The sequence below is a fragment of the Hoplias malabaricus genome, chromosome 2, assembly GCF_029633855.1.
Source record: "Hoplias malabaricus isolate fHopMal1 chromosome 2, fHopMal1.hap1, whole genome shotgun sequence".
In the NCBI taxonomy this organism is placed as follows: domain Eukaryota; kingdom Metazoa; phylum Chordata; class Actinopteri; order Characiformes; family Erythrinidae; genus Hoplias; species Hoplias malabaricus.
In genome coordinates, this window is record NC_089801.1 from 52,062,000 (window position 1) to 52,076,203 (window position 14,204).

The 14,204-nt window shown below is 36.6% G+C and overlaps 1 long non-coding RNA gene across 1 annotated transcript in view; it reads left to right on the forward strand.

Annotated features, from left to right (window-relative positions):
* Window positions 1–14,204, forward strand: part of LOC136674270 (uncharacterized) — a 39,676-nt gene that overhangs the window by 2,901 nt on the left and 22,571 nt on the right. Inside the window, exons 3-4 of the long non-coding RNA XR_010796031.1 lie at window positions 5,131–5,192; window positions 5,379–5,479. This is a non-coding gene — a long non-coding RNA (uncharacterized lncRNA). The remainder of the gene's footprint in view (window positions 1–5,130; window positions 5,193–5,378; window positions 5,480–14,204) is intronic.

The following is a 14,204-nucleotide window of genomic DNA, read 5'->3' on the forward strand; positions in this document are numbered from 1 at the left end:
ATGCATCTCCCAAAACAGTAACTTTATATGAGAAGGACAAAACCTTATTTTTTCCATGGAAGTGAAAATAAAATTTTATTCCAATTAATTTTAGAGCATTTCTATTGGCCCGTTCATCATGAAATTTTCACATATTGTGTGAAGGACAGCTGTTGTGTTCAAATGACGTATTAAGTTAAAAATTGATTTTTTTTTTTTTAAAATATAAAATATATTAATTCAGTTGTATGCAAATGCTACAACATTTTATATAAATGATTTGAGCATCCATGGATTCTGGAATCTGTGGGGAGTCTTGCAACCATTGTTCAGTATCTGTGGGGAATGAAGTTTTAAAAAAATATCAATTTAGGTCAACCAGCCTGAAATTCAATAACGCTAATCTGGCAGTCAACATGAATCAAATAAAGGTTATTGCAAGTGCACTTCTAATACTTGTTAAGGCCTATCCACACCAGTTAAATATTTTGAAACTGTATGTCCTTCAAACCAAATATGAGTTTACTCTGGGACCTTATGCAGAAAACAGAATTATCTTATGGAGCTTTTCAACTGCATAAAACCTAAATGACAGCAACACTATCTGCTGCACCACCGCCCCTTAATGTGGATATGAAGATCATTAAACTTTGGCTAATGCTTGGTGAAATTATCAGGAATTTAGAAAAATCCACACAAAGGTCGTTGGCCCAAAGCACAGGGCTTTAACACAATGAAATTGACTTTCACTGATAATGAAGTTTGCTGGCAACAACAAAAAAAACCTGGGATTTGTGCTGGCCAGGTCATTAGCATTGGCCTTCGCTCATGTTAATGCCAGGTGAGCTAATTCGCTGGAATCAAGTAACCTAATTCCCCAAATGGAATTACAGTGGGTTTGTAATGTGATAAGCTCTTAATGTGTTCTGATGGACAACACCAGGGGAAAAAAAAGGAAATTAAAAGAAACTAAAAGTTTATAGAAGTTCAATACTGATAATCACTTTAAAGTTTGTGTAAGAATCCTCGCTAAGGGCATAGCTTCAAATTAGCGGTCACCAATTAATGCCCTATAAATATGTGAATGGCTGTGCTCTGTTCAAAACAATTGTTGCGGTCTAATACAACTGGGTGTGTTTGTGTGTGTGCCTGCAGACAGACAGACATAAGTATTATATCAGTAATGAGTCCTCCATTTGGAATGTTCAAGCATATTTGGTGCCATGGTTTGAAAGGCCCTGATTTATGACAACAACACAACACAACACCGACATACATAAGCAAACACAACATGCTCATTTTACTGACAAGATGCATGTTCTGTTTTGAAACTTTTTAGCATTCACACTACATTCCAGCATATACTTGAAAAATCTGTTAATCCCAGTGCTGCGGTCCCTGTATTAGTTCATATATCTTTGACTATATTTGGAGTCTAGTATATTTGCATTAGACTTGAATTGAATTACTACAGAAGCTCATTTGTAACTTGAGTTATTTAACCCTTAAACAAGCAGGAGTAGAAAATGAGTTCTAAACAATAATGTAATGTTACTACTAACTTAATTTTCACCCAAGCAAAACGTTTTTTTTTTTTATATATATATATCTTGTTTCTTTCATATTTTATGAGACATAAAATATGTATCTCCCAGAACACAGTGCCCTATTAAGGTATAGAAAAAACCAAGGTGTTTCCACTTGCATAACTATCCAGACACAGAAAACGCATTCTGTTTACACTGGTGTTAAATGTGGACAGGCTCCATCTCTACCCACTTCTGAATGTGGTTTAAGTGATCTAACCATCATTTGATCACTATGCATCTTGAGGGTGTTTACGTCTGGCTTTTCATGCAGACAACTAAGATACAGAAGTGATCAGATCACAAAGAATGCATTTTAATGCCAGGTCTAAACAGGCCCAGTGTTGGGGGCGCGGAGCTTGCAGAGATATTCTGAATCTCTATCATTCCTGAAGTTGACTGCCTTTTTCCATTAAATCAAAAGTGTGAGGAAAATATATGATTTTACCCTCATAATATACATATTGTGCATGATTGTGCATTTACTGTTTAAAAGTCTCAGATTACATCAGGCATTACATCCTGTTGTACATAATCACAAAAACAATTCTGTTCCATACTGTTGTGTAACTTTAGCTTAAATTCTATAAATCCTCATTTCGCCTACTCCACTCACAACTCTACAGTAACTCCAGTCCAGCCCAGTTCATTTTAACAAATGCTCCCCCTGACAAACATCACGCTAGAATAATTTTTCTCTAATTTCAAATAAAATAAATCATAAAATGACATTATAGGGAGGCAATTTTCAGGCTGTATGTTGTTATGCTTATATTTTACTCAAAGTGCTTTCTGATGTAACTCTACGGCACTGTTAGTGTCTATCGCTAACTTTGGGTTAGAGCTGAGGATGCTCTGTGCCCACTCAAAAATGACATGCCTGCATCTTAAGTAACGCCTGCAAACAGGAAATTTGAAAATCCAACCAAGATGTGCCTGATTTGCTGTCTCCTGAGCCATCGCAACAATCTGGCTCAAGTCCGTTAAGTTTATCTTTTAAGTTGTCTTAATAGTTTTTTGAATATTGTGATTTATTTTTATATTCTTGTGTAATTAGAATTTTACTGCTTCAGTAATGGATTTTTAAAATTTGTATCTGGTTTTACAGTGTTTACGGGCATATTCAAATGACCGCATTGAGCATTCAGATATGTAATTTCATTTCTCTTTGAAACCCTGTTCACTGGAGCATGTTTCAAAGAAGAATAAATGTGTATAAATATGTAGGGTTATACAAGGACCCTCAGAATAAATAAATACATTCAATAAATAAAAAAACACAAAAATAACCACAAACTAAAATAAGTCCCCTAGTCCAACAAGCCAAGCTTTCATCATCACTAGAATAATGATGAGAGGCATTATACACAGAAGTGCTTTATGCTTTCGTGACCTGGCTTTTTCACACTCTGGAGCCAAATTTAACATTCGCTTGATGCATTTTATTGAATAATAGAAAATCCACAGCAGGACATCCATAGGTGCACAGACCTGCAGCTGGAAATCCTCCTTCCTGTGCAGTTCATTTCTAAATCCTAATACAAATAAGTTTTTAAAAAGTACTTTTTTAACTGTATATTCCAAAATGGCTGCTTCAGAAAGTCAAGTAATCCCATGTAATTTGAGGTGAAATATAGACAAAAAAAATTTATAGACAAAGGAGAAATTTTATTTGATATACGAGCAAATTGAGTTACGAGCTCAGTCACTGAACAAATTTAACTCATAAGTCAAGGTTTTACTATACCTCGCAAAGTGGTGAACCAAGTCCAATACATGCTAAATTACATTTTCAATCTTGACTGCCTCACTTGTTACCAGTTAAACTGCTAATTGTGGTACCTTCCATAAGAGTTCTACTTGAATCTTTTCAGTCTTATTCTTAAAATATTTTCTTTGTGCTCATGTCTGTTAAATAAAACTTCAAACAATGGAAACAATTAAGGGTTTTAGTTCTTATTGCATTCTTTAGGAAGTGTCCCAACGTTTCTTGACATGTAGTTCACATCTAAATGTCTACTCAATGTAGTTGAGTAAGAATAGCATATGTGTGCAAATATTATATCTACAAATACGATGTTTAACCATCTCAGAACATTTGAAGATCTTACAGCAGCACAGAGGGACAAGCTACCTTTGAATATACAGGTGTCATATTTTTTGCCATATAACGTATAATCGCAAAGGAATATACGATTATATTCGCTAACTAAAGGATACCATCACAGTTACAATTGTGTCCTTTTTCTTCTAAAAGTTAGGTCTGCCTGATCTGGTAACCCAGTTTAAATTTCACACAGTCCAGAAAATGAAAGTCTTCAGAAACATCTGCATATTAAAGCTAGGGTTGTTTTGATGTGAGTTGAAGCTAAACTCTTCAGATCTCCCAGAGAGTAGGACATCCTCTTTTAATGGAATAATGGCGAGCATTATCCCATTATCAAGGCATGTGTTTCATGCCTTTGAATGTGTCCTCTATGCGAGAATGGCCTGATACTGCTTTACAAAGATATAAACTGTGCCTGCAGGAATTTTTCTGGTCCTAGCTTGTTTTTGAAGCTTTTAAAAGCTCTGCTTTTTCTTCGGACTGTGATGAGTCCAGTCAGCTTTTGAGTACTGCTGTCAGATGAGGTTTTGTTTTTCCCTTGGTATCAAAATTCATCCTCTAGTGAAACTCATACTGCAGGAAATTGAGGTGGAGTGAAAGAACAATGCTGTCTCATCCATCAACATGTAAAACTAAAGTGCTTTTGAGCAGGGCACCTAATCCCAAACTGCTCCCCAGGTGCTGGGGATGGCTGTCGTCCGCTCCTTGTGACTGTGAGTGTGGGTGCTTGTGTGTGAGTTTGGGGTTCACTGCCACAAACGGCTTAAATGTGGAGGCACAGTTTCACTGTATTAGGTATCCCAAAAAGTTTTGCAACATTTTATATATCTGTGTGTGTGTGTGTGTGAGTGAGAGAGAGACATATAATTGTAATTAAAAATCAAAACATTCTCTTACACTTTTGTTATTTACTGTTAATTTTGCATAGTAATAATAATTAAAAAAAAAGGATTGCACAGCAGGTAGTGTCGCAGTCACACAGATCCAGGGACGTGGAGGTTGTGGGTTGAAATCCCACTCCAGGTGACTGTCTGTGAGGAGTTTTGTGTGTTCTCCCAGTGTCTGCGTGGGTTTCCTCCGGGTGCTCCACTTTCCTCCCACAGTCCAAAAACACACATTGGTAGGAGGATTGGCAACACAAAAGTGTCCTAGGTGTGAGGGAATGTGTGTGTGTTGCCCTGTGAAGGACTGGCGCCCCCTCCAGGGTGTATTCCCACCTTGCCGCCAATGATTCCAGGTAGGCTCTGGACCCACCACGACCCGGAACTGGATAAGTGGTTTCAGATAATGAATGAATGAAGCAATGAATACTAATAACAATGACAATTGTCATTTTGTTAAATCTGAAAAAAACCCATTTATAATTGTAAAAAAAAGTTTTATTAAGTTTTATATTTTGTAGAAAACGGCAAATGAGAATAATTTATTTGTCACTGCATTTGTTATGTGTTCCCCCAGGGAAAAAGAGCTGTGAATATGCACCCATTTTTCTGTTCTTGTGGATATTGTATCAAAATTAGGTAAGACTGTCATTTTGTGTATTTTTATTTATTTACTTTTTAGTAATACCTTAAAACCTTGACTTACGAGTGAATCAACTTACGAATTTTCAGAGATACGAGCTGTCGCTCTGTGGATTTTTGTTTTTTCCCCAGTTCACTTGGTTATCTTGCTGTGCCTCTCTGTCTTATTGCTGTTTTTTGTAGCATTGCAGCATTAAGTTGGTAGCAAGTATATTAAAGCGATAAAGCACCAAAAGAAAAACTCCCCCAACCTCCTCCGCCAGCGTCTTCATCTGGTCTTCAAGGTAAATACACTTAATAGAGCCAATTTATTCTTTATATTCTCTTTTATTATGTATTATTTGTATACATTATTTTTACCGAAATTCTGTGAAGCTGCTTTGTGACAACATCAGTTGTAAAAAGCGCTATACAAATAATTTGATTTGATTATTTGTTATTTATAAAGCACGTTTTTCTTATTTAAAAACAAATAACAAAAAAATTGGTTTGGTTTTTGGATGTCTGGAACAGATAAATAACATTCACATTAGTTTTAATGGGAAATTTTAATTTGATATAAGAGCAAATTGAGTTATGAGCTCAGTCACAGAACAAATTAAACTAGTAAGTCAAGGTATTACTGTATAGCAGTTGTAGTATTTAATACTACAGAACAGTTAGAATAATATGACAACAATATGACAATAAAAGCATGTCTACATTTTAATGCTTTAAAATCACATTGTGTGTATATATATATATATATATATATATATATATATATATATAAATATAACATATATATGCTACTGTAGAAATCCAATGTAATATTTGTAAAAGTGAATTAAAATTTTTTAAATTGTTGACAAATTTACCATATAGCTACTTCTCCCCCAATCACACACACAATCTAACCAATGTATAGATTGAATGAGGGCTAGCATATTCTTCCTCCAAGAAATGTGGAGCCAGCTTCTGCTTCTTTTTGAGCTTCTTCTAACACAACGCAATTAGAGAGCTAACATGCTTGGATGAGCAAACAGTTCGGATCTGCTATGCCAGCTAACAGAGGCCTGGGCTGGCCAGCTATGTGCTTATGATGAGGGGAAAAGGAGGGACATCTTACCGCTCAGAGAAAGTTAGGCCAATTATGTTTTCTTGGATTGATATACATGATGATGGGGCCAATGCTTAAACTGCTGTGCCACTTGGCTGTGTAAGTCTTAAAACTGCACTGGAGGGCAGCCACTAGTTGTTATGTGTGCAAATTTACAAAGAGGGCTGTTTCCTTGATTTTCAGCAGTTCAGTTGGATCTCATTTTTCACTGGCAAGAGTGTATATCTTACTTGTTACATGGTGTAAACATTGTGTAACAAAAAAATTACCTTTTAAAGCCCCTGGGAACCCATTTTGAAATTTTGTGTTTTTTTTTTTTTTTTTTGTATAATTCTAAACATGGGTGATATGTGAAACCTGCAGCAAAATTTAAATAAAAAAAAGCACAAAACAGAAAACAGACATATGTCACTATGACCCTGACCAATCACAAGGCAGCCATAGCCACACCTCCTCTCTGAGTCAAAGAGACTGGTGAGCTAAAGCTTAGGGACCATTAGTAAACCAGCTAGCTGTCCAGCTATGGGGAGGGAATGAAAAACATAAACAGAGTAAACAGATCACAAAAAAATACAGAACGAGACTGAATGAATTAAGTCTGAGTACAGCAGAAATAGCATCAACAATCCATTGCATATTTAACAGCGTATCAGTGGAGATATCAGCCGCACTTGGCTGACGGGCAGAGCAGAGTAACAGCAGGGAAGGCACTAAAAGAAGGCACTAATTTGGAGGCACTAGAAGGTATCAAGTTCATACAATTATGTTAACATATATATGATAATATAAATAATTACCCGAAACAACACCACAAGACACATACAAGACATAAAACATCCATATGTTCGTACATGAACGACTGTTTAATGTCAATTCTATCTGCTTGTGCCATTTGATTGTGTAATATTATCTTGTGTAAAATGACACCCACAGTTCATAGTAAAAACCCTGTCACTGTTCTTTCTCGAGGCTGTGTTGCCATGGTAACGTAAACATCGTTCTGTTCTCCAGTGATAGAGAACTGTGAGTCACGCATGGTCATTAGTTTATTGGACCATGCCCACACCGTTCTCAGAGAGCTCTGAGGAGCATATTTTTGTCATTTTTGAGGAGAGATTGATCATATTTCTGTTTTATTCATTGTCTGTAACCACCTGTCCTGTTCGGGGTGGGTCTGGAGCCTACCTGGCATCACTGGGCCCAAGGCAGGAACACACCCTGGAGGGGGCTCCAGTCCTTCACAGGGTGACACACACACACATACACACACATTCACTCACATGCTCACACCAACTGACACTTTTGAGTCACCAATCCACCTAGTTTGTAGACTGTGGGAGGAAACCGGAGCACCTGGAGGAAATCCAAGTGGACACAGGGAGAACACACCAAACTCCTAACACACAGTCACCCGAAGTGGCACTTGAACCCACAACCTCCAGGTCCTTGGAGCTGTGTGACTGCGACACTACCTGCTGCACCACCATGCTGCCCATATTTCTGTTTTGCGTTTTTTTATTTAAACTTTGCTGAACGTTTCACATAAACCCAAATTTAGAATTATACAAACAAAACTCAAAATTTCAAAATGGGTTCCCAGGGGCTTTATGTGGGCCTTGGCAAAACTGCATGGGCACTATTATTCCTCCTAATATTCAAACCTTAGGGGTGTAGAGGAATTGTTGTGGGGATGGGGGGTGTTGTGCACTTTACAATGCATCACATGCCTGTTTTGCACTCCCATCATGTTCACAGGGACTCCAGCTCTGAATGTGATATGCAGGAATGTGTGTATGTACAGAACAGTCAGAAAGGAGAATGTCCATGCATATGAATTTGCACACGGGGAATTAGCTCTGGCTGACTGGGTGGGTTTTGGTCCAATTTGGGACCAACATTAGGTTGTAAATAATCTGATCATATTGCATGCTCCACCAACTCAGGATCAGGAGCTGAATCTAAACACATTCCTGTCAGAACCACAATTACATTTGTCCTTTAAATATGAATACATTGTGTAAACAGTGTAACAAGTGTAAACAGTGCTCGAATATCTTACATTTAGGTAAAATACTGTTGGGAGACTCAGTCCTGATCAAAGTCTGGATACAGAAGATTAATTTGTAAGGCTCAATTGTAAACACGCTGTATCTTGTTTGGATGATGATTCAGTTACATTCTTCAGATCAAAGTGGTTGGATGTTAATGCCAAGTGTTTATAGAATGAATGCGGGAGCTTAGACCTGTCTAAAAACCTGATATTTGGCCTTCTACTGCATAACTGCAGCCCTGAAAATACACTTGTGTTGTGCTATGTTGTTTCACAGAGAACATTTTCATCACATTATGAGTAAATATAGTTACAGCTGGGGCTAATGACCCTCAGGGGAGAGTATTACTATGAGAAATGATAAAGACTCGTTTACTTTTTGCCGGAATGTTTGATTCATCATTTATTCTGACTTTATTGCCTGGGCCTAGCCCTAGTTGCCAGGTTGTTTAGAATCTCCTTGCTGGGAGTACTTGAAAAATGTTGTAAAAGCGATGAATCTTCTAAGGAATTTTGAGCAGCATTCCCCACAACACAGCGTGTCACAGTGAGCTTTATAAAGCAAATCACCCTCTAGGCTGGCTCATATTCACAGTATTTTGTGAATTGGGGAAAGGTGTCTTTAGCCCTATTTGGACAGGGAGCTGGGGTAACATCATTTTACCAGAGGTTGACAGTAAGGTTTATGGTGCAGTTGCACTGGATAAGAAATCTTTGTGAAAATAACAGAGATGGGAGTGGCTACTCAATATACACACTGCTGTCACAGATTGTGGATCAGAGACAGCAGAGTTGCTGGAGTTTTTAGATTATCACTACTGTTCTAAGAACAGCCCTCATACTAAAAATGTCCAACCCTCAATTACATTATCTTCTAGTCCTTCAAAATAAATAACGGGCAAGAAGATTTTACTAAGGATTTTACTAATCCTTCATAGTTATTATAAACGATATCACAACCCATTTAATGGTAACTTTGAGTAGCATTCATATCTCATGGAGACAAAATCAACCTACAGCTAGCAGATTGTTCTCTCCACTGAGTGATCCTTAAAATCCTATTTTTAAGTTTGAGTATGGTGAGTTCTTCAGCAGCTGAGCTTAGTATTAGAACCGTATTTTTCATCACTAAACGCTTCTTCCAGCATCTTCAACACCAGCAAAAATCTCCATTACTCTGAGATATGAAGGAATATTTCCCCACATGTCATTAAACAGGATTAATATAACCTGGGATCATTTTTATTGCAAATTTTATAGTATGTAAAAGATTCAAGAATTTTTCCTGAAACAGGAGCACACACTATGAAAAAATGACTCAAGTGGTCTATTCAGATGGAATTAAAAGTATTGAGATACTCCTGTATTTACTTCTTAATTTCCACTATATTTGTCACATGACAAGGGGAGCACAAACAAGAAACAATACAAAACAGAACACAAAACAAGGCATGTTACAATATTGAGCTCCTAATGTTTTAAATACTGGGATTAAAATGTGTAAAAGCCAAGGGCCTCCTTCCAAATGCCACAAATACATGTATATATTGTAAGCTTCAATTATATTTGTTGTAGAATATACATATTCTGATGGTCTGTTCAATACAAAATTTGAGCAGGACAGACGAAAATAAACAAATAACAAATAATAATAGCATTTCTGGTGTTTCTGCAAATGTGATTTTGCCAGCTATGTGGCTATTGCTGTTTTTCTAATGGTATTTATGTTGAAAAGTGGACTTAAAATTTATTGCACCAAACTGAACAGTTGCTATAGGGATACCAGTAAATTCACTACAATTCCCAACATGCAGTGCAAAAATGCATGTTGTCATTTTTAAATTCTAAACACAAACAAGAATAGTGGTTTAAGTATTTGGCTACTGATGAATCCATAGGTTAAGTGAGCGTTCAGCTACCCATGCTTCTCTACAGACATATATAGCCACAGACAAACCACTTTTGGTTCCCTTTAATGCATGTTTTCAGTGTTGTAAATGTGATCTGTAAGTGTGAAGACCCTGTTTTGTAGATTAAAGAGCCTCCACATAGTGTAGTGTATCAATTAAAGATATTTCTCCGGAACTGTGTGTTGAAGCCAGAAGAGAGGGCTTTATTTTTAGAGTACTTTACGGCAAAAGCATTCGAGCTGTGGCGAATTACAGAAGCATGGCTTTAAAGACACAGATTAACCCGGCGAATGAACTTCAAATTGCTGTGTCGGCCCTTTTGTGCTTGAACAAAGCATCACTTGGATCCTGCCAGTGGAGCCACCCACGGTGGTGTTGGAGTGCCTCGTGTCTGCCAAGTTCTAAGTATCAGAGCAAACTTGAAGCCAGCCTCCAGCCAGGAGCAATATTATGAATTGAGGTTAACCTCCTTGTAGCTTTGCCAGTGCATTTCTGCCAATTTGACCTGTGCCAGAAAGCACGTCTGAGCAATTTTGACTATGCTACATCTGATTAGCTCTGTTGGAGATATTGTAAAATGTCCATCAGTCGAAGATCCGTCTGGAGCCATTTTGGGGGGTGGGGGCTGAAGTGTGAAGTGCATCAAAGCACTTCACTTGTATGTTTGTTTTGTCTGTGCAAGAGAGGGATCTCAAAATAACCTCTGAGAGTAATTGGAGAATACAAGCCATTTTACGCAATTTTTGCTGCCCTCCTAAAAGCCTCTTTGTCTGCATATGGAATATTATCACATGGCATGAGAGAACATCAGAAAAAAATATCAACAAAACATTCTACACAACAGAGACTGGTTATATTTCACAATATATTTGTTTTTTTTCAGTGCACCACTTTTGATTGTAGCTCTTAGTTGACAAAGCACACAAAAGAACATGCGATTTATGCTTCTAATAAAGATGGAGGCAAAGTAGAAGAAAAACACTGGGGACATGGCGGCCCAATAACTTGCTGAGAGAAAGCACTCAGAGAACACTTTAAGAGTTATTACACCACCAATGTAGATTGCTCACACTCAGGAAACCAATGGGCTGCTTGGGACAACTAATGGAGCAATTAAGACATGCAAATAGAGTACTAGTCTCTCAATGATCTGTCCTGATTGGCTATTAAGACAGGAAAATGAAGATTTTGGCTAAGTAAGAGCTTACATTTCTCAGTCAAATGCACTTTTTCCTCTTTAGATCTATTGGAGAGATTAATTTCAGATTAATTGGCCTCTTTGGGGATATGGAGGGACCTAATTGTTGGAAATGAGGAAAACACTCTTCAGTTTGAGTGATTCATCAGAGGAGGAAATGAATATATATTTTTTCGTATATGCCTGACATTTTCAAAATGTTTATTCAGTTCCTTTAAATTAGTTACCCAAAAATTTTCCTATTTTGTATATTAAAGGCCAAAACATGGCTGTTCCTGCTGGTTGTGGATAGAAAAGTCACCTTCCTTTACCGATTCGCCTTTTCTAATCATTAGTCCATGGCTGCCAGTTTTCGGAGGGTGGGAAGAAATTTGAGCATGTAGAGAGAATCCACACAGACACATGGAGAACACAGCAAAATCCTCTCAGACAATGACATGATATAAGGTCTGATGCAGGGCCTGGGAGCTGTGACTGCGACACCGCCTGTTGTGCCATGAGCCAACATCACAAGGTATACAATTAAATATTAGTTACACAACATATATGCCGTATTTTTTGGACGCTCCTTGTAATTAGTGCGACTTGCTATTTCTTCACTGTGGAGATGAGATAAAGTGTATAATTTCCAGGAAATCATTAAATGAAATTGAATGCTCTGGAGAAACAGTACATAAGCGTAAGGTCACCATCTCAATGCTAAGCATCTGATAGCTGTTCTCCCAGATGATAGAGTATCATACAAAATGCTATTGTGGCAAGTTTTAGGACTTCCTAACAATGCATGACGTGAGAAATTATTTTCCAAGTTACATTTGGAGATTATAAGACTGATATGTTGGAATTTAACTTAATCCATTAATAATCCATGATAACACCTTCTGTGAATTCTTTATTTATAATGCTTTGTACATTCATTTATATGATGTAATGTTATGCACATAACACATTATTATACATGTCATAACACTATGCCAAACATGTATGTGACTTTATAATATCGTGTTCCATAGTGCTTTATAAATACTTGACCAAAAATTCTTTTTTGATTTTTTTTATGTATCATAATTTGTTCTTATTAGCACATCTTATAATGCATTATGAGACCTGATGTTGAACCACATATGATTGTTTTATAAAGTGTTATGTTGCATATAAAACATGTATTCTGACAGCTATTATACAGCATTATGAATGCCAAGTAATGCCTTTACAGAATATTAGAAAGACTTGACAAAGAAATATGGCCTGATGTGTTCTCCCATTGATTATAATGTCAGGCACTAGACAAATTAGAAATGATCTAGTTTCATGAGCAAAAAACTGAAAAACATTCTATGAAGCCAGTATGTATAAGCCTTCATTAGTGCAGTTATAACTGTAACTTGGTAATAATGCTTTATAAGCTTCAATATTGCCTCATAAGGCTCTTATATGTAGCTATACTAGTTTGTTTTAACTTATAAGCATAGTGTCACTATTCATTATAATGCCTTTCCCAACTTTTTTGGGATTTGTTGACACTGTGAAATTTTTAATCAACATATTTGTCCTTTAAAATGTTACATTTACTCAGATTAAACTTTTGTTCTGTCATCTATGTTCTATTACGAATAATATATTGACATTTGTCATCTCAACATCATTGCATTCAGTTTTTATTCACAATTTGTTTAGTGTCCCAACTTTTTTGGAATCCGGTTTGTACATACAAGTGACCTCCAGTCAGTTGTCAGAAGGAGAATGCAAGACTCTTTCTTCAAAGATTCAACATAAAAGGCAAGCATATTTTAATTCTTATTTGGAGGCTTACAAATATATTTAAGTTCTAGGAATAATGGTTTATTATTTAGGCTTCAATACCTGAAAAGTGGTAAAGGGTTAAGCATTTGTAATGTGTACATTTTGGCCCAGTAAACAACAATACAGCAATAATAGTCAATATAAATCAATAATAATAATGCCTTCAAACTGAGCATAAATATACATGAATGTTGATATAAATATGGCATTCTTTTACTTTTTTTGCAAACATGCTTTTGTTTCTTTTTGTTGATGAATCTTATAGTGCTGTTACACATTAGCACTGCTTCTCACTTGTGTAATGCTGTGTGCATGATGCTAATAAGTATGAGGGTCCTTCAACTTGGATGGTGATGTTCTTTAATTGGGCAGCGAATGGAGCTTTGAGATTGAATGGGTTTTTAAATTGGTCAGATGGCATTGAAATAAAGAAATCCATAAACAAGTCTTAATTTCATCATCAATCACATCATTTTGGGAAAACAAAACAAGTATACGTACAAGCTTCAGCTTAAAATGTCTTTTCATTCTGACACATGGTTTGAAGCTCCACTACCCAGAATAAAATCAGTATTTTTGACATTTATGGCCAAAATTGGAGGCCTTATTCTGTGTTTACATGTTGACAGCAAGCTCAATAAACCATTGTTTTTAATGGAGCTGGTATAGAAAAATCCACTTTCTCTCTCTCTCTCTCTCTCTCTCTCTCTCTATATATATATATATATATATATTCAACAAATGAATGTCAAATCAACTTACAATTACATTTCAATATATTTCAACATTTGTCAGTTTTCAAGAATTATCAGTAACAAATACTAAAAATGTGCGGCACATTGGCACAGTAGTATTGCTGTCGCACAGCTCCAGGGTCCTGGAGTTGTGGGTTCAAGCCCCACTCCAGGTGACTGTCTGGCAGGAGCTTAGTGTGTTCTCCCTGTATCCA